Source organism: Oxyura jamaicensis, chromosome 28 (assembly GCF_011077185.1).
Source record: "Oxyura jamaicensis isolate SHBP4307 breed ruddy duck chromosome 28, BPBGC_Ojam_1.0, whole genome shotgun sequence".
Lineage (NCBI taxonomy): Eukaryota > Metazoa > Chordata > Aves > Anseriformes > Anatidae > Oxyura > Oxyura jamaicensis.
In genome coordinates this window covers 5,113,719-5,132,554 of record NC_048920.1, presented here as the reverse complement: position 1 = coordinate 5,132,554, position 18,836 = coordinate 5,113,719, and the positions used below count along the sequence as shown (strand labels likewise).

The following is an 18,836-nucleotide window of genomic DNA, read 5'->3' as shown; positions in this document are numbered from 1 at the left end:
ATGTTATAAATTCAAATATTTGTCCTCTATTAAGCTTCCATTGAATCATGGTATTATATCGTTTGGCTAAGATGGAGGACCACAAGGCCCCAGGAAAGAGGCTGCTTCTACAAATTTTAAAACAGACGAGAAATAATCTGTCCTCCATACTGTTGTTAACAAATTGTCTGAGACATTTCCTCCCCCAGCCAAGGGCCAGTTCAGCAGAGGCTCGACAGTTGTGTTGTGTAATGCAGATGTAAGGCAAAGAGGTGCACAGACCTCCCCAGCCGCTTAGTGCCTTTGAGGTCAGCAAGGAAAGAATCCAAAATTGCAATGAATTTTGCTGGTGTCACCAGCTAAGCAATGCAGATAAATTTTGCCAGAGAATGTTTAGACCCAATAAGGGCCAATTTAGCTGGAGGCAGAGACTGTTCCTTGAACTCCTCTGGGCCATGTCTTTGCACACATGGATGTACTTCCTAGTATGTGTGCTTCTGATTATACTGATTTCCCTTTCCCAGTACATGTAGTGCTGTTATCTGCTGTGCAGTGAGAAGTATTTAAAAACAAAACAAAACAAAAAAAATACTGTGTGAAATTCTTATATAAAAAATAGAACTAACATGAATAATCTTTACAGCACTCATGCAGATGAAAGTACATTGGATGCTCTTCTCTCTTGGGAGAAGGTCCAAGTTCTCTTCTGGGGTTTGGGGTGCTTGGGAGAGGAGTAAAGCAGCTCTGCAGCTTCTCAAATATGTTGATGACCCCACATCTCTTGGTTTGGGGACAAATGGTCTGAACACGGCTGTTGTGAAGAGAGAGAAGAAAAGAGAGAAGAGTGGAGCAGAGCAGCGATTGTCAGCAGCACAGAGCAGGATTTCAGAATCTACATTCTGTGCAAATTCAGTTGTCAGTGCCCCCACTGGGGTTGCAGCAGTGTTTGCGGTGCAGCCCATGAGAAGGCCTGTCTTTGCCTCCCTCAGATCTGAAGGGTTTGGCACAGTCCCAGGAGCAAGTCTCTTCCAGTAATGCTCCAGTGACCATCCTGAGGTCAGAGGAGTTATGTGACCAATTCACCGACCAATTACTAAGAGATTTAATAGCAAAGGAAACAATAGAAGGATTAGGAGTCTTTTGTTATCTGGCTTCCTTATTCAGCTCTGGTCCTGAGGCTGTTTCTGGGCTTATGTGAACTCATTTCAAGGTGGAACAACTCTGGGAAAAGCAAGCCAGAGGTTAGTAGGCTTGTGCTAGCTGGGAATTGTTTTTTCTTCTTGTCAGAGGATGATTTCTTTTGCCTGGAGGGATAGGCTAATTTAAGAGAGGATTTGAGTATCCCTTTGGTTTCCTTTCTAACCTAATATCTCCAACTAGAACATCACAGTTTCCCCAGCATTGGACCTTTGGGGAGAAAACATCCCTAACTCCAATTTACAATGTTCCTGTGCACCATGACTTTGACAGCACAACTCCATGAAACTATCAGGCTTGGCATCTGGAAGATACACCTGTCAGCATCCAGGAAATGAGGATATATCAGAGGGGTTTTCTTTGAAACTTGTCTGAAGGCAATGGACCTTCAACAGCTCCTTTAGTTCTGCCCTAGGTCCCAGAAATTCTGTCAAGGACTTCGCAGCAGCATGACACTGTACCATAGGAGGCTGGTGAAAAGTCCTTTCAGAGAAAAATCTCAAATAGCATAGGCTGCAGTGAGACCTGTGGGCTCAGGTTTCTGCATTTTTTTGCCAGGGAAAAAAAATAAAATAAAATAATAATTAAAAAAAAAAAAATCAGAGACGTTGGTTTGTTCATGTAGGGTGTTTCAACATAAAGAATAATTAAATAATTCCTTTATTGAGATTCTCACTGTCCACACACCTCTGAAAATTATACTAACTGTTCCCAAGAGCATATTTGCATTTACAGAGATGATGCACTGGAAAGAATAGAGTTTTAAGGCAGAAAGTTTATTATTTTTGGAGGCTTAAGGCAGAAAGTTTATTACTTTTCTCTTTAAGGAGCTTATTTTTACAGATAAAGAACAGTAAAACAATAGTAAGATAGTGCTCTTATAGTAGGCAGACAGTTGTCATGTGTGGATACATTACCAGGTCTCCAATATGTCAAATATATTTTCTTTAAGAATCTATGTAGCCTTTATTTCAGATTTAATTATGTTACAACAATAATGATTTTAATAATCTAGTACTCTACAAGATGCTCATGGCAACCTTGAAATTTCCTTTAGCAACACTGACATCAAATAGTGATTTGAAAAAAATCTGCTTCTAGATATTTCCATGAAAATTTTAAATAATGTCTGATCAAATTCATCTAATTTTGCATATTTATTTAATCTTACCTCCCAGTATCTATGCAAATGTGACAAACACCAAACTTTCAAAAGTTTCTTACAAGAAACTAGGTTCTTACAAGGAATTACAGATGGGAGTATTGTTAGAGATTCAAAGGCTTTAGAAATAAATAAACCATTCCTTGATTAAAACATTTAAGTGCTCCTGCCTGCTTGCTCTCTCTCTCTCTCTTTTTTTTTTTTTCTTTTTTAGTAAACCATAAGCATTTGTTCATGGATCATAAAACTTTGAAGCCTTTCACACAGCACTGTGTGCAATGCTATTACTTTCTGGCAGGTAAATAGCAGATTGCCAAAGAGTGGGATTTCATGGATGAGTTTTTCATACACTAATTTTGTAATTATTTTAAACTCCTCTGTCAGAAGCCATGGTGAAACTCTATGCAAAGCTATGTTAGCTATCAGTACTGTGGGGATTGTTTGCATGTAACATCTAGAAATAAAACTCACGACTTGTAAAAAATGCATGTGGCAAATACTTTACAAAAATGATTATTCAGGAAAGTTTTGCTGAAAAAGAAATAATTTGGTTGCAAGTTGACAGTCTGAGCAGTTAATGAATTAAAGGAAATTATTGAGGTAATTCCTTCCTTACCTGCTCTCTGAAAGCCCATTCGCACTAGCAGCACCAGCAGCCATAAGTGGCTCCTGAGATCTTGTTTCCTCCACGCCATTCACGGGGCAGCAATGATATTGCTGCCAAACTGGGGAATCACAAAAGTCCCTGGGAGGCTTGGTTCGGTGGACCTACCATTGTAATATGAAAGGCTATCAAATTTGCATTTGTAGGGCAAAGCTAATCTCATAGAGTTCATCCCACTGCAGCCTGTAAGGGTGAAACTGTTGTGTCATGGGTTTAGATGTTCCTAAAGAGACATTCAGTAAATTGGTGACATGAATATCCAGAATGTAGAATAAAAGCTTTATGCTCAATTGATCCTTGAAATAGCAGAATCAAGGAGTTATCTCCTCTTCTCAGGGGTCTGCAGTGGAGCGGGAGCTTCTCTGAAGGTGCCCTGATGTGGTGTTTTCCCATGAGATGGTGCAGGGCAGCCGGTAGCATGGGACAGAGTTGGCTGGGGCTCTGGAGGCCTCGCTGGGGGACATGCCCCCCGTCTGCCTGGGCACCATGCAGGGGGTGAGGGATGGGGCCACAGGGATGTGCCTAGCGCTGCTGGCGCGGCCCTGGCTGCTGTCACTTCGGTCACTGCTTGGTCGAGGCCTTGCTGGGCTCGAAGGTGAGAAGCAGAGGAGGCATGCATTGCCACCACTCGTGCCCAGTTTTCCTTACAAGAAATTGTGTGTAAACTTTGCAGAAACCCTGAGAATCAGTTCATAAAGGGCATTAATTTCTTTAGTTCAGCTTGAGCCACTGGGCATCAAAGCCAGGTATGTCTAGGTGACAAGGCTCTGCAACAGATTTCTGAAAGGTTAATGCTGCCTTGATGCAGTCAATGTGAGAAGGAGCCCTGCATTGTCTGCCAGGGCCATGCGGAGTGGTTCTTTTTCCTCCTGTCAGGCTGTAAATAACACTACTAAACCCTGTAACAGATTAAGAGTCCAAAGCACTTTCTGAAGGAAAAATCCTTTCTAAAAGGACTATTCTGTACGAGTGTCTGCAATTCTGTCAAATAACAGTTCCAGGGATGAAGTTAACTGTTCTCTAGGTAAATTTCAAAATCGCCTCTGCAGGGAAGATGAGCCTCATCTGGGGGCAGAGCTCCCGCAGCTGGAGCTGGAGCATCTGCTGAAAGCCGTGGTGCATAATTGCTGCTGGGGCTCCCAGTTTTGCAAGCATCCCCTCTTTATCTGCTCGATCCCACTGAAACCCAGACCTAGACACCTCTGAATTTTATGTATATTCAAGTCCAAGGACTGGTCTAGATTTAATAGTGGTGTTTTGCACTCCTCAGCAATCAAATGGTTAAGTGGGCAAGGGGGATGGTTAGGAAAGTAAATGCCGATGCAGTGAGGAGGCATTCTGTCTCTATGCACACAGGAAAGCATAGCACCTGCGGCATGAAGTAATACTGGATGCCAATGTATCTGGGGTGTGGTGAAAAGAGTTAATGTGAAGGTCAAGTGTTCAGGGACGTGCGTGGATCCTGTATACCTGCATTTCTCGCATTGCATTCTTTAGAAGGGCTTTCCCTTTCTGTGGCAAATGTACCCTGGTTGTGTTTTTCTGCAGCCAGGCAGGTGCTCACTATTACTGTGAGAGGAGCCCAAGGGATTCCCTTGCAAGGGCCACTCTGCAGAAACACAGGGACCCATCAGCACATCTCCACCCACAGACAGGTGCCCTGCAGGATGTACAGGTGCCTTGCTTATTCACCCTTCATGCATGCAGGCAGGCCATGCAGGTAAAAAATGTGGGTAGAGCCATTCTGGCTCAGCTCAAAGAGTTGGAGCAGGTTCCCTTTCACACGCCTGGCTCCTTCCTTCCATAGCAGGAGATATTCCCTGCAGGGAGAGGAAAATCTTGCAGACTTGCAGTCTTGCAGACTTCCCCCTGATGGCTGTGGTCTGACCAAGGCTAGCAACCCCAGCACAGCACTGAGCCCTTCCCCAAGCCAGGTCATGGTTGACTTTGAGCAGAAGTTGAAGAGTGACAGGTAATGCTAAATACCAATGAAGAAGCAATAAAAAAAGGGATCATCAGCATGTGAGTCCCCCTTGTGTCTTCACAGAAGCACTGCTGAAGCTAAGTCAAAGGACTGCAAGAGGGATCAAGTGGGACTAGTCTAGGAATGGCTCAGTGTAGAGTGCTGCAGCTGGGCATCATTCTCATTGGGTATTTTCCTCTTAGATTTCAATGAAACATCATTTGCTAAACTTTTGCTAGGAATGTGTTGGGTTTTGTCCATTCTACTCTGAATGCAAAGTCAAACATGCAAATAAGGCTGAAATGTTCCATTTTTAAATGACAAGAACATAGCATTTTCATTTTTCCTTTCAAAATAATTTTTGCTATGAAAATTATCACTTGATGTAATAAATTACAATAAGAATATAAAAGAAGCCTGTCAAGATGACAACAGAGTATTTCAAGTAACTTTTAAAAACTTTTTAAACATTTCATTTTTTTCTGAATTTCTAAATATGACATTTCACTCTACATTGGACTGAAAACTGCGTTTCAAATCACAGAATTTCCTAGGAAACAGACATTTCGGTTTCCACGTAGGTGTAGTCTTAATGCACTAAACATTTCAAACCCTAAACTTTGATTGGGTAGCATGCAAAAACAATTTCTGAAATCTATAAAACCTAATGCATAGAGTATAAGATAGACATAGAGATGTTTTGTCAGTGTTGCTTTTAAAACCTTGAAAACTTTATGCCTGAGAAGAGGGGTGCAGTTTGGTGGCAGAAGCATTTCAGGTCCCCAGCACAAGTCCCCACTGACACTCTTCATCTGGGACTGCTGTCCCTGTCTCTTGCTCCTTGCACACCTGGCAGTGAAATTCAGTTTCACAACTTTGGTTCAAAGTAATTAACCTCCGGTAAGGTTTAATTTCATCACTTCATCTATTAAAGGTAGGTGCATTATTAAAGTGCATTGGTAAAAGGCAAAGGGAGTGGCTCTTCACTCCCTTTTTTCCAACAGCACCAGGAAATGGCGCGATGGTGAGCTCAGCTGCTGGCTTGGTGGAGGGCTCCTGCAGATCACCGTGGACTAACTTGCCCTACATCAAGCCCTGAGTTCACTCCCAAGAATCAGCATCTAGACTTCAGGGTGAATTTCATTCTGAGACTGGCCTTGAGGCCACTTTTAGTGATGCAGAGATTTCTCCTGCAGGTTCCTGTGACCACCAGGCTGCCCACAAAGTGCTTTTGAGGGCTCCCAAGCACATGGTTCACTCCACCCTCGGCTGCAGGGTTGCATTGGGAGTTGGAGTGTAATAGATTTTTTTGAGGTTTTGAAACCAGTAGTTGGAGGTTAGGGAATTACCTGAAATTACTTGAAATAAGGTAGTGCATGTGGAATGAATTTTACTTGCCTTAATTGTTACGTCAGCAGCTAAATTGACATGTGGATAGCAGCAGCCTAGATTTACTGGGTTTGATATTACAGAAGCATTTCTGGATGTTTCCAAGATAAAATGTGCTGGCAACTGAGAACGTCCAAAGTCCCAGTTTTGGCAGTGTATTAGAAGTACGAGCTCTGTCCCAAGAAATAATCTTGGAGTCTCCCAGAGGACTGAGAATTTAACAAAAACTATTTAATATCCGAATGTGATGACTGGCATTCTCTGTCTGCAAGTATATTTGGGAAGAGGAGGTAACTCATTTTTGAATCTCACTGAATACTTAGGCACAGATTACTATGTTGAATTAATAAGTTTCCAGATCAGAAATACTTCATCTGAGTTTTAATGGTGGTTGACATAAAAGGATTATTTGAATTTATATGAGTGCCTTCTTATTATTCTGTTAGCAGTAAAAACACGAAGTACTTTGGAAGATCATTTTTTATTTTCCAATGCCATTCATTATTGAATGAAATTCAGCTTTTTTCATTACTAATTTCTTATCTAAAGTTGGAATAGTCCAAGCTGTCTCTTCTTGTATGGAAATCTTCCAAGTCTCCAGCATTTCTTCTTGCACACTTTGAACTTGATTTATATATTCCAAATGAGGGAAACAGAACTGGAATGAACACGCTGTTTCAGATGAGGAGGTATAATCACTTGTGTAATATATGGCACTATAATATTTTCATCATTGCATAAAATGTATATTTAAATATCATAATGCCCTAATGCTTTTCTGGTCAGAACACTTTGCTAAGCAGATGCTTCTTAATGAACTCTTTATAGTGACACCAAGGCCTTTTAGTTGATTTACAATGCATGAAGACCAGGAATAGTTCAATCTGTTTCTTCTCATATGCATTGCATTGCACTGACTTTAATCTCTCATCGTATTGCCCAGATGATCCTTTTTTCTGTCCTTCCAAAGTTCCTCAAAATTCTTCCATATCTAGGCTTACTCAGAATTCTCTCACATCTAAATAATTTTCTGTAAGCCATAATTTTCTGACATCTACTCTGCACTCTTTTATAGATCATCACTAAATATATGCAGTAATCCTGGCTATAGCACAAATTGTTAGGATATAAAGCTGTTAATCTCTTTCCATGGTGAAAGTTTGCACCTCATTCCTACAGTTTGCTTTTTCTCTCTTAACAGACTTCTAATCAACGAGATAACTTTTTGCTGCCAAGCTTTCTAACCACACAATTTGGATAGCACCACTTCACTCTTATTGGAGCAGCTTTGAGTCTCCACCTCCCGACCTGTGGTCCCTGGAATAAACCAGGGAGTTGGGATGGGCCCATGCAGATAGAGCCTGTTTGTATCCCCATGCAAAGCACTCAGCTTGTCGCTGCCGTGCTGTGTTCTGCAGTATTCCTGCAGCAGTTAGCAGTTTGTTTTGCAGGAGTGGGGGACAGAACCCAGTGAGCAGACAGGAGCAGAGGCTGTGCTGTGTCCAGCTGGCTCTCGGGCTGGGGTCTGGCCCTTGCTGCTTCCAGCTGGGACTTGCCCAAGAACAAGAGCTGCACAAGTGCTGTGCCCACAGCTCTCTTTGATCAAGGCTAAACTCTCTGTACCTTTGGGGAGAGGCTGGAGGCTGAAAGGCTTGTCTGTATACCCTTCATCCACTTGTTCCAGTGGTTTTGTTCTCAGAGACAGCTGCACGGCAGCTTCAGAAGGACCGGTGGTGACACAAGGCTCAGTGTAGGAGCATTTTGTCTCTAGAAACCAAACATCTGATAAGAGTCAGGTTGTTTGCACAGTGCCTGAACCACAAAGCAACAGGAGACTGACAGGAGACCAGATGCGTGTGTGTAGGCTGAGGGTCAGGAATGAGACCCAGCAGGGCTCCGCAGTCCTGGGTCTGCTCCCAGAATGGAGTGGGAGGTACAAGAGGCCGTGCACGTACAGCGCGTTTCCCAGTACCCCAGTGAAAACCCTGCAGAGCAGCAGCAGATGGGAGACTGCCATCATGCACAGACGGGATGCAGCAGGGACAGAGAAGCTTCAAGTGAGCAAGAATGGCAGGAAGAGGGAGTGCAGGGGCTTCATCATTTGAATAACATAGCCTTGCGATGACAAGATGAAGTGGACAAAGGGGTCTCTGCCAAAATGCACCATGGCAGCTGGGCAGAGTATCCAGGGCTGTGAGCAGCCCTGACAGTGACTCTCCCACCCACAGGACCCCCAGTCCACACCACATCTGTTCCCACTCTGCACAACACCCTCTGGTGTCCAGGGTACTCTTTTCAATTTATTTTTATTTTCCTCATTATTATCAAACAGAAAGGATTTTCTTATCCAAAAAAGACCTACTGTTAAATTGAATAGCGAGAGCACAGCCTGAGTGAATCACCTCCTTGGACATGAGGATTGCCACCAGAGGACTGGTGCAGCAGAAGGCTTCCAGTTTAGGTGGCATGAAAGATTTCAGCTTGCCCTACTCTGAATAACTGAGCTGACATGATTAGATCATCTTTTTGATGGTCTAATTTAATTATGTGTATTTCTAAAAGCTTTTCTCTGTGCTGCTGATGAATTTTGTCTTTGTACTGAGCTAAGCAGATGAGGGTGCTGATACAGGCAGCACTGTAGCCTTTCTGTGTGCTTCCTGTAATGCATCTTAATCACACCATGAGGTCAGTGAGGAACCTTTACACTTGTTAGCACAGGCTCTTCTCGGTTTCTCCGTTACTGGGAACTTGCTCAGTACCTTGCCCTGGTAGGTTTCTGTGTATTTGTCAGCTGCTGTGGGATATTATTCATCAGATCATTTCCTGAAGATACTGGACAACAAACAGGGAAGCCCTTTGGCCTTTCTGGACCTGAGCAAGTTTCTACCATCGCAAGGGGTTTGCGCCTAAGCCCTTGTAGATTGTCAGCTGTACACCCTACGAGGATGGGTGCCTTTTCATGCTTGCCAGACCTTTTCCTCATCTCAAGTACGGATTGCAGAAGAGGTGCGAGCAGGGCCAGCTGGCAGAAAGTGTGTGCAAAACAAGCTTGTTGCGTCACTGAGAGCACTGCCAGCTGCAAAAAGGAACCGAGGTGCCAGCTTCAGCTTCGTCCCGGGCAGAACCAAAAGTGTCGCAACGATTGCAGCAGACAGGAAGTTTGTTTATCCGGGGGTGTCATAGCACAGAGAGGAAGGCTTGGGAAATCCTGCGGTAACCCGTGTTTGTGCTTGGATGATCTTTGTGTCTTCAGTCATTTTCGAATGCAGACTTACAGCCACGGGAAACTGGCACATGAGAGAGCAACTCCAAGGCTTCTCTGCCACCTCACCCACTGCCCATCCATCCCCGCAGGCAGCAGTGCCTCTTGGCCACCCAAACCTCTGCTGAGAGCTGCTGCAAGCCGCCTGCAGTGGGAGGGGTGGGAAAGGCACAGCTGCCACTGCTTCCCCTCCTGCTCCTGCCTGGTGCTGCGCACACGCTAGCTTTCATCTACCCCGCTCTCGCTGTAGCTGCATGTTTGTCTGCCACACACCAAACCAAACTGCTGCCTGGCCAGAATGCAAAAACTGCTCTTTTCGAAGCAAGTGTTAGGGAAACTTGACTGCTACCAGTCCTTTCCCCTCTTGTACTTCCTGCAGTCTGGCAGCTGGAGCCAGCCGAGGCAAGGACCAGGCCAGCACCAGGACATCCCATGAGAGCAGGGTGCATCTGGGGCAGCAGTCCTGCACCCAGAGCTCTGATACTTTTGAAGCATGAAGTTCAGCTGGTGTTTTTAAAATACCCCTACCTCTCTCTTCTACTGACAAGGTAATCAAGGCAGGATGCATTTCCTACCATGTCCCTACAATGCAGAGCCAGGAAGTTTTCTTTCTAGGAACAAAGTTCATATGTGGAACACTTAATTTAAGTGCAAAAAATCCAGATGGATTTTGACAATGCCCTTGATAGCTCTTGCAGTTTGTCATGGTTGTAATCTCAAGACAAGAATTTGATACTAGATCAGTGTGGAGTTTAACAACATAAAAAATGACAAAACCCATCCTCAGAAAATGGCACCCAAGGGTACATGTAGTCATTTTCTTTCAGAAATAAAATAAAATAAAATAAAATAAAATAAAATAATAAAATAAAATAAAATAAAATAAAATAAAATAAAATAAAATAAAAAAGCCTGGGCAGAAAAGATGAACCCTATCAGCTTCTGTAACAGAAATCACAAAATTCTGATTAAATTTTCTTTTAAAACTCTACTGTGGTTTCACACTAGCAAAGACATGACGTCATTCCCAGGCATTCCATAATGATTAGCAACCTGTGCCAGTGTGATTCTAGAGATCTGAGGATCAACACCCTGAATAAATAAAAGCAGATAAATTTATGCTCTCTGAAAATAGTATGTTCCTTGTTTTACAATCACTTGCTTTCATGTGTGCAGAGGACACATTGTCTTTACAAGGCAGTTCAGGTTTTTGCAAACTAACTGGTACAGGCTAATCAAAGGGCATCCCTGTGTACCCAGCGGGCTGGTCGCGGCGTGACCTCCTGCTGCAGGCTGGGCCAGGAAAACACGCCAAACCCCTGCTCATGTCCAGGGGTGGGTGCAATGCAGTGGGGTTGGTCTGTTTGTTTTGTCCTCTGGGAGTCCTTTGGCTGAACTCATGTCCCAGTGCGCCCAGGGTTTCACAAGCGTGGTCCCAGTATGCCGCTAAGCAGATGCTTGCCTGACTCCTTTTTACCTAAAAATGATGGTCACTCACTGCATGAGTTCCTGTCTTTTCACCTCCCTCAGGATCCCTCCAGACTGGCTTTTATTCACTATTTCACTTATATTAAGGTCCCCAAAACCTTTTTCATGTCAAGCCTGTCCTGTGTCCATCCTCCTGACACCAGTGCTCAGGCTTTCTTTAATGCCTGGTCTCCCTGCTCACATAACTCCATCCTCTCTTATTCCTCTGCACATCTCTGCTTGCTGCCCCTGGGACTCCACAGCTCCATGGGGCTCCTGTGCTCTGCCTCTCACCACCTGCTTTTCCCTCTGGAGCCGTTCTCCTACCCACATCCTCAGAACATCACAGAGAGCAGCCAGTTGCCTCCAGGCCACATCAGTGATTTGGGAGTTGCCGCCATGTGGGACACCTTTCATCTCTCAGACTTTTGTCCTTGGAAAAAAGGCCAAGCGGAGGTGTTGGCACTGAGGCAGCAGAGTAGCCATGTTTCATTTGCTGATTCGCCTCTTGCCCGGCCTTCCCCTGGGCTCTGAGCTTTCTGTTAGGGATGCAGCATGACAAAGGTGACAATGCAGGCAGCTTGCAAGCACGCTCCTCCTTCGTCAGCACTTTTATCAGCAGAGGTCACCTCTGCTCAAGGCTCTTGAAATCAGACGTGGTCAGCTCCACGTCCTTGGAGAACCCTGCAGTAAGTCTGGTGGCTACGCGTACCTGGTCTTTGAAGCCACTGCTGGGCTGGGAGGAAAGTCTGCTGCACAGCCTTGTGCTGCACCACGTCTCGCCAGGACACAGGCATTGAAACCTCTTTGTTCTGCCCCCACAGCACACAGGGCTGGAGCAGTTGCCCCGGCTGTTCCCATGCCAGGTCCCACAGCTTTGGACACCTCCACAAATGGGGCAAGCTTGTTTCACCCTGCCATGGTTACACTGGTATCATATGGTGACCCAGCACGATAGCCCCATGCAGATCCAGGCAGTTCCCTCCTGCACCTCCTCACCTTTTGGTGAGGCTGTCCTGCTCACCTGTCCTGCTGCCCTCCCTGGCTGTGCAGCACCCAGGCAGCCCTGGAGCCCCTGCTCGTCACTGCCCTGCAATTTGTGCAGCCGCAGCTGTCACTGGGAGGCTGGGTGCCATGGCCAGGGCTTTGGTCCGCATCACCATCAGCAGGTGGCACAAGGCTGCTGAAGCTCAGCTCGCTGATGAGCACAAGCCCCCTGCTTAGTAGTGTGGGTATCGTCCAGCCTAAAGGACTGTCTTCTGCAGCGGCTGGAGCAGGCTGTCCTTGCCCTGTCGTGCAGTAGGCAGTCCTGGGTCCCAACAAAGTCTTGCTGTTTCCTTAAATATTAATGATGATGCTCAGCTGAACTGCCTCACTCCCAAGAGCGCATACAGGGCAACATTCAGGCTTTTTTCCATCTTCATGTGCCATCTGTTCTTCTGTCATGTAATATGGAAAGGAGAGGTCCTTGAAGTCAGGAAAACCATTTGATAAATAAACATACGGTTTTCTTGTGATACCTTTTACTGGGGTGTTAACTGCTCTAACTGTGAAAGATAAATAGGTTTAATTAGTGTTAAGACATTTCTTTTTTAACATTTACAAGAGTCTAATTATTATTCTCCTTGCACAGGGAGACTCAAATGGAAAGCATGGCATAGACTAATCTCCTGTGAGGTGTGCACTGTCAGGAGTGTCCAATGAATAATGTAAGGCGGCCTGGCCGTACTGCGCTCACACAGAACACCAAACTTTGCTCGCACCTTCTGAACTCCTGTACACAAAGGATCAGTTGTTTTCCCGTGGGAGCTGACTGTTGGGAGCTGTGTGGCTCAGAGTGGAAGGAAGATGTCTTTTTTTCATCACTGTAGACAGCTTTTACAGTTCCTGGTAGGAGCAGATTCAGCTGAAATAGGGCAGAGCAGCACTCGTTGACACAGCGACGTGCACTCATCATACCAGGTCTGCGTCTCTGACAGCCCAAAGCCCGGAGTCCCTGCCCTGTTCTTTTGAGGAAGTGATTGAATATTAACTCACAAAGTGCTGAGGACCAACAGAGTCTCCTGGTCACTTTGCTGCTGCAGTGTATTTTTTTTTTTTCTGGCCCCACCATGCAAACCTGAGGTGTGTGATGGGTGTATTAGGACTGCCTGTTCTGGCTCCCTGCATTCCCACAGGGAACCAACCAGGGAGCATCCAAAGCTACAAACAAATTTAGAGGCATGTTAGGAGAAAGCAAACTGGAAATAAACAATCTTATATTTAAACCAATTCCTGCCTCTTGTAATGGGCAGCAGCAAGGGGCTACAGGAGATGGAGCCATCGCATAGCCTGTAGAAGAACCTGTTCTTCCATCACTGCTCTCCCTGACTTCTGTTCTACAGAGAGCAGTGATGCTCCTGAGGACAGCACCAGCACTGGTCAGGACCAGTGCAGCAAGCGCTGGGCAAAATGTGTCCCCTTCACTCAGGAGCAGCTCACGATCCTCGGTGTTTCTCTGCATATATGATGATATCTGCTAGGGAGTAACTGACAGGGAGACTGGGGACGTGCTGCTGCTCCTAGGCAGCACCCGTAGGAGAGGTGTTATGAGGCTGTTTCTTAAAAAAGCCCTGATCTTAACCTAAGCTAAATGAGGATGGGTTTTAACCAAGGCACAGAGGGGAAGAGCTGGCACCATCCCTGCACTCCCAGAGCCCAAAGCAGCTCAGTGCTTGGTTGGTGCTTGGTTGGTGCTTGGTCAGGGGGAGGCATCACCCGCGCAGGGGCTTGGTGCCCAGCCGCTCCTCCGTGGGTGGGTGCCTGCTGTTATAAGGGCACCCTGACTCCAGGTTTGTGCTCAGAGTACACAGGCACAAGGCAGTTTTGCACGTGCAAACAGGCTTCTGGCTGGGTGCAAGGATGAGGGCAGGACCCTGACAGCACCAATCCTTTAGAAGCAGGGCTGTCAGTCCCCAGAGCAGCTGAGCTGGGTGGTTAAGTAGTTTGCATTTCTAGGGCCACCAATCCATCCCAAAAAGTTGCTGGCAGCATATCTGATGGGCAGCTCAGAAATCAGTGGTTCCGCCTGGCTTCCCAGCACACTGAGGCGTCAGCATCCCTGGGCTCCTGGGGACCATTACCTCTGGATTTATTCCCTAAATATTAATCATACTGCTCCCTGTTGGGCATGTTGCCTAAAATAATAGTGATAAAACTCCCAATATAATCTCAAAACTATTACTATTAAAAGTACTGTATTCCTGCACTGACTGTAGCTAGATGTGATATTTAAGGGCCAGATCCTGCAAGATACTGCATTCTCCGGCTGTGATCCATCAGATAAATAAGCTGGTGTTTCATCTCAAGCCAGTGAATCACCCCCATTAAAATCAATAGGACTAATCTCATTAATTGGGTAGATATAGTGCCTACTTCTGCATTCTCGTCACTGTCCTTCTGTGATTAAAAGCTTGGTTGAACCTTTTTAAAGTAATATCTCAGGCCCAAAAGGGTAAGCAAAATTGACTAAAATCATTTTTTCTCCCACATATCTGACTTACTGGCAGGAGGCTGTGAGGCAGGCTCTGAGCTCCCGCTGAAGAGGTGAGCAGGAGGAGCTCTCCTGGCAGCATGCAACCCTTGCAGCCCATGAAAAGTGCTGCCTCCAGCATGCCCTCGCCTGCTGCCAGGTTTGTAGACCCCACTGGGACTGCAGGAAATGGCCTCGCTGGAAAGGTTACAGCAGGGGAACAGAGACGTAGGGTGATGGAGCAAGGGAAGGATGGCAGAGAGAGGAGGAGAAGAAAGGAAGTCTCCCTGACAGTTCTGTCCTTAAAAGAATTTGAAGATGTGGTGGTCAGAACAGAGCTAAGCTTTGGAGGGAGCAAAAAGACAGTTTTTTGCAAGGGATAGAAAAGCAGGGAAAGGCATCCCTTCCCATGGCCATGCCATCAAAAGCCCCACAGGCAGCTGGAAACAAAAGCAAAATGCAGTTTTTTCTTTCCAAAACAAACCAACACTTTATTAGCCTGCAGAGTCCTCCCATCAGCAGCCAGATCTCACCTAGCACAACCCAAGCCAGCTGCTGGGGACATCAGGGAAGACAAACTCAAGCAGCTCGCTGTGCCCACAGTGCCGTGCTTCTGCCACCATGAGATCTGCGCCTGGTCCTGCCATCGGCTGATGATAATAGCCATGATTGACACCTTTTGTGTTGGTCACATAAATCAGGCAATATACTGTCTCCTGCCTGGGTTCCTCCTTCTCAAGCCTTCAGACCCTCAGCATTGCCGGCAGGAGTGCCTGTTACCTACGTTCCCACAGGCTCTAGCCAGGGGCTCCCACTCAGCCATTTCATGTCTTTGCTGTTTCACGGGGAGGTCTGCGGGTCAGGTGCTGGGGGTTCACTGCCCAGCCCCAGTCCTGCACACTTGAGAACTTTCCAAAAGGGTTATTTTGTTAAGGCACAGAGAACACACAGCACTTCTCTCTTCTTTTTTGTTCCCTAACGAAAATCATCTCCTAGCTAAATTAAATTGGCCCTCACAATACACCCAGCCCTGAGGGCAATTAAAGAAACATAATGAATCCTGCTTTGATATATATATATATATTTTTTTAAAGCAATTATCTTGAAGCAAATACAAAGGTGAACTGTGCAGCTTTTAGGAATAACATGACTCAGGGCTTTTGATGGGGAAAAAAATACCGCTTTGTAAGCCTCTTAGAAGTACTTGCACATGCATTTGCCCACATGAAGAAGTGGTTGTGGCAAAAGATGAGAACTTGGGATCTGGGGGAGCATTATTCAGCTCTTCTGATGAAGAGATTTACAGTGGTCGTATCTGCTGAGCATTTGTATTTGCTCTACACATGCCAAGGGCATTGAAGTACTGTTGAGAGCTAGGGCCAAAGGGCAGTGGTTTGGCACACAGGTTTTTGCAGAGAGGCGGAGGAGGAGACTGCAGCTGTGGAGAGCATCAGCTGGGGGCTGTTGAAGCAGGAGACAGCTGGAGGTTGGGTATAGCTCATGGAGAGTCTCCAGGTCTGTAAACAAGTTGCCTGTGATTTTCTACCCTTTTTGTGGTGGGTGGTATGGAGATGGTGCTTTGTTCCTCATGATCCAGTGGTTACTGGAGGTCACATGGTCTCTTATCTCAGGCTGGACACATGGGATGCTGTTCCCAGTGAAGCTCAGGCTGTCCCTGCATTGGTTTAGCACCAGACACACAGAAGCTGTAGCCTCCATGTAGCAATCACATCTCTGCTGCTTGCATCCACGCTGAAGTCCCTGGACAAAGAGCCTGGGAGGGTTTCCATTCTGTGCACAGAAAGGAAAACCCCTTACATGCAACCCCAACCTTGGGAAAAACCCTTGTTGCTAATGCTGCTTTTCCCTATTGCCACAGCAATAGGCTTTGGCTTGTGAATCTGCTGTGCCTACACAAAGTCATGGGAAGAGGTGCCAGGCGGAAACGAACCCCCCAAGTGAAGAAAGCAGCTCTGCTCTTCCGTGGGGTCAGATCCTGGGAGGTGTGAAGGCAGCATGCAGAAAATTTTTTGGGTTTCCAGCTTTAACAGTTCATTTTATCTACATGGATAATTAGTGGAAACAAGACAAAAACACAGCTCCCCAGCTTTGCCCTGTGCCGAAATTGGAGCTATCCCTGCAGATGCCTTCTGTGTGTTTCCTCTAATTGAGCTGGCAGCCTCATTTGGGCTGGCTCCAGCCCGCGGCTGAGGGAGCAGCTCCGATGCAGCTTGGAGGATACTGCCAGGGGGCTCTGTGCTGGTGGCTGCAGATGTGCAGGCACCATCTGCCTCTGCCCCGGGCAGCACTGCTGCTCTCCCTGCAACCCTCTGGCTCTGTCATCAGCTCCACTGTGCACTCCCCTGCCCCAGCACCTCCTATTGCCCAGTGCCTTGTCCCAGCTGCTGCCCACATCTGGGCTTGGCCAGGAGCTCTCCTTGCTCTCACAGAACATGAGCTGCTTCACCTTTGTGCTTTTCCATCGAGCCTGGCCACAGTGGCAGAGCAGAGGTGTCCAGAGATAACAGCACATCCCTGAGGCACCGGCTGCTCCCACAACACCCTCCCAGCTGTGAACCCCATGTCCCGAGACAGGTGAATAAGTTCAAAACAGGAGCTGCCTGCAAACCCATCGCATGTGACTCCCCACTCTCCATGGGGAGCAGCAGATGGTCACACTGGCTTTGAAAGACAGCCCCACGCAGGTGAACAGAGCTAGCACTTCTCATGCTCAGGAGCAGATCGATCTCACAGCAATTGACATTCTGAATGGAAAAGCATGGACAGTGGTGCCGCACACGTGGCAGCAAACACCCATTCTTGGAATAAATGGGAGCAGCAGGTACACCCACGGCAGCCACTACCTGGCTGCCACAAGCACCTGCCAGCCACAGGGTGAGCCTGAGCCATGAGAATCCATTCTCCTGGCACCCAGGTGCACTGGAGCCCCTGAGAAGCAGGGCTGTTTTGGGGTGCAGGGCAGCAGGGCCGTGCCCCTGGCAGGGAATTACCCAGGTCCCCCTCACTCAGGAAACCAGGGGGAAACTGCATGCCCCATGCTGCAGAGGCTATGGAAGAGCCTCCCAGCCTCCAGCCTCCTGCTTCCAGGCAGGGGCTCCGGCTGCAGCGTACTGTCTCATAGCCAGAGCGTGACCTTTCCAGCAGCAATTAGCTGGGAGAGGAGGATGCAGCTAATGAGCTCATGAAGGGGCTTATCTCACCCAGCATGCATAGATGCTGACTATAAAATTCTTGGCAAAGACTTGAGGCTCAGTATTGATCTCGGGAAGGCCAGGTGTTCACTTGCATAAAAATCACAGGGAGAAACACTCGTTGCTCCTGCCACTGACTGGGGCTGGGTCTACGAGGCTGACATCTCCCCTTGCCCAGCATGGCAAAGGGCTGCTTTGTCACTGGGTGACATCTGTTGCACCCAAGAGGGGTGGCACTGAGCAATTGGCATCCCCTTGGTGGCCTTGCAGAGCCAGTGAGACTGGTGCTTTTAGGAGATGGCAGTGGGGGAAGCTGGGCACCTCTGGAAAAGGAAAAGCTGTGGGCAATTGCCAGGGGCTGCAGTGCAAGGCTGGGGAATAGGAGCAGTGCCCGGCTCCGGGCTGGTGCTAGGAGGGTCGGGGGGGGATCCCAGGCAGCAGCTGCTGCAGGGGCTGGGGGAGCTCCCCGTGGGCTCAGCCGGTTGCTTTTCTAATTCCGCCCACTGGCAGCCAGGCATGGTTGGTGCTGCTGGAGCCGCTGAATGTAAGATTGGGAGCGGATAATTAGCCCTGAGCATTTCTGCTGCCTGTACCTGCAGGAGGCTAGGACAAAATTCTGAGTCAGACAAAAACAACATTTAGAAAATGTATCAGGCCCAGGCAGAATAATCAGCCGCTGCTAACAATTATTTATCTCACCACCTCAGCGATGTCTCGCACTGTAATGTCCTCACTGCCCGGGGTGGGCTGTGCGGGAAGGAGCATCCTGCACTCCTGAGCCACAGTGGGCAATGTTCTCCTTGCTGGAGAGATGCCTTGAAGAGATGTTGCTGAAATGTGGCAGAGGTGCAGCTCCACCGTTGAGCACCTTGGCTGGGCTGTGATGCCAGAAATGACGTTTCCCTCCCTGCTTGGCCCCAGCAGCATGCCTACCACCTTGCAATCCCCACCATAATCATTTTAAACAAACCTTCAATTTGTGATTCTGTCCAGGTTGATAATCCCCATGCTGGCACACCCAGAGGAAATG

At 47.1% G+C, this 18,836-nt stretch overlaps 1 protein-coding gene across 2 annotated transcripts in view; it reads left to right on the top strand.

Annotated features, from left to right (window-relative positions):
• LOC118179203 overlaps nucleotides 1–18,836 on the top strand; it is a 30,225-nt gene that overhangs the window by 5,054 nt on the left and 6,335 nt on the right. The window contains exon 2 of one of the 2 annotated variants that reach the window (XM_035348362.1): nucleotides 12,387–12,396. The gene's annotated coding sequence lies outside the window, so the exon portion shown is untranslated. Of the gene's footprint in view, nucleotides 1–10,060; nucleotides 10,082–12,386; nucleotides 12,397–18,836 lie in introns of those variants that run through there. The other variant, XM_035348363.1, reaches the window with a different exon arrangement.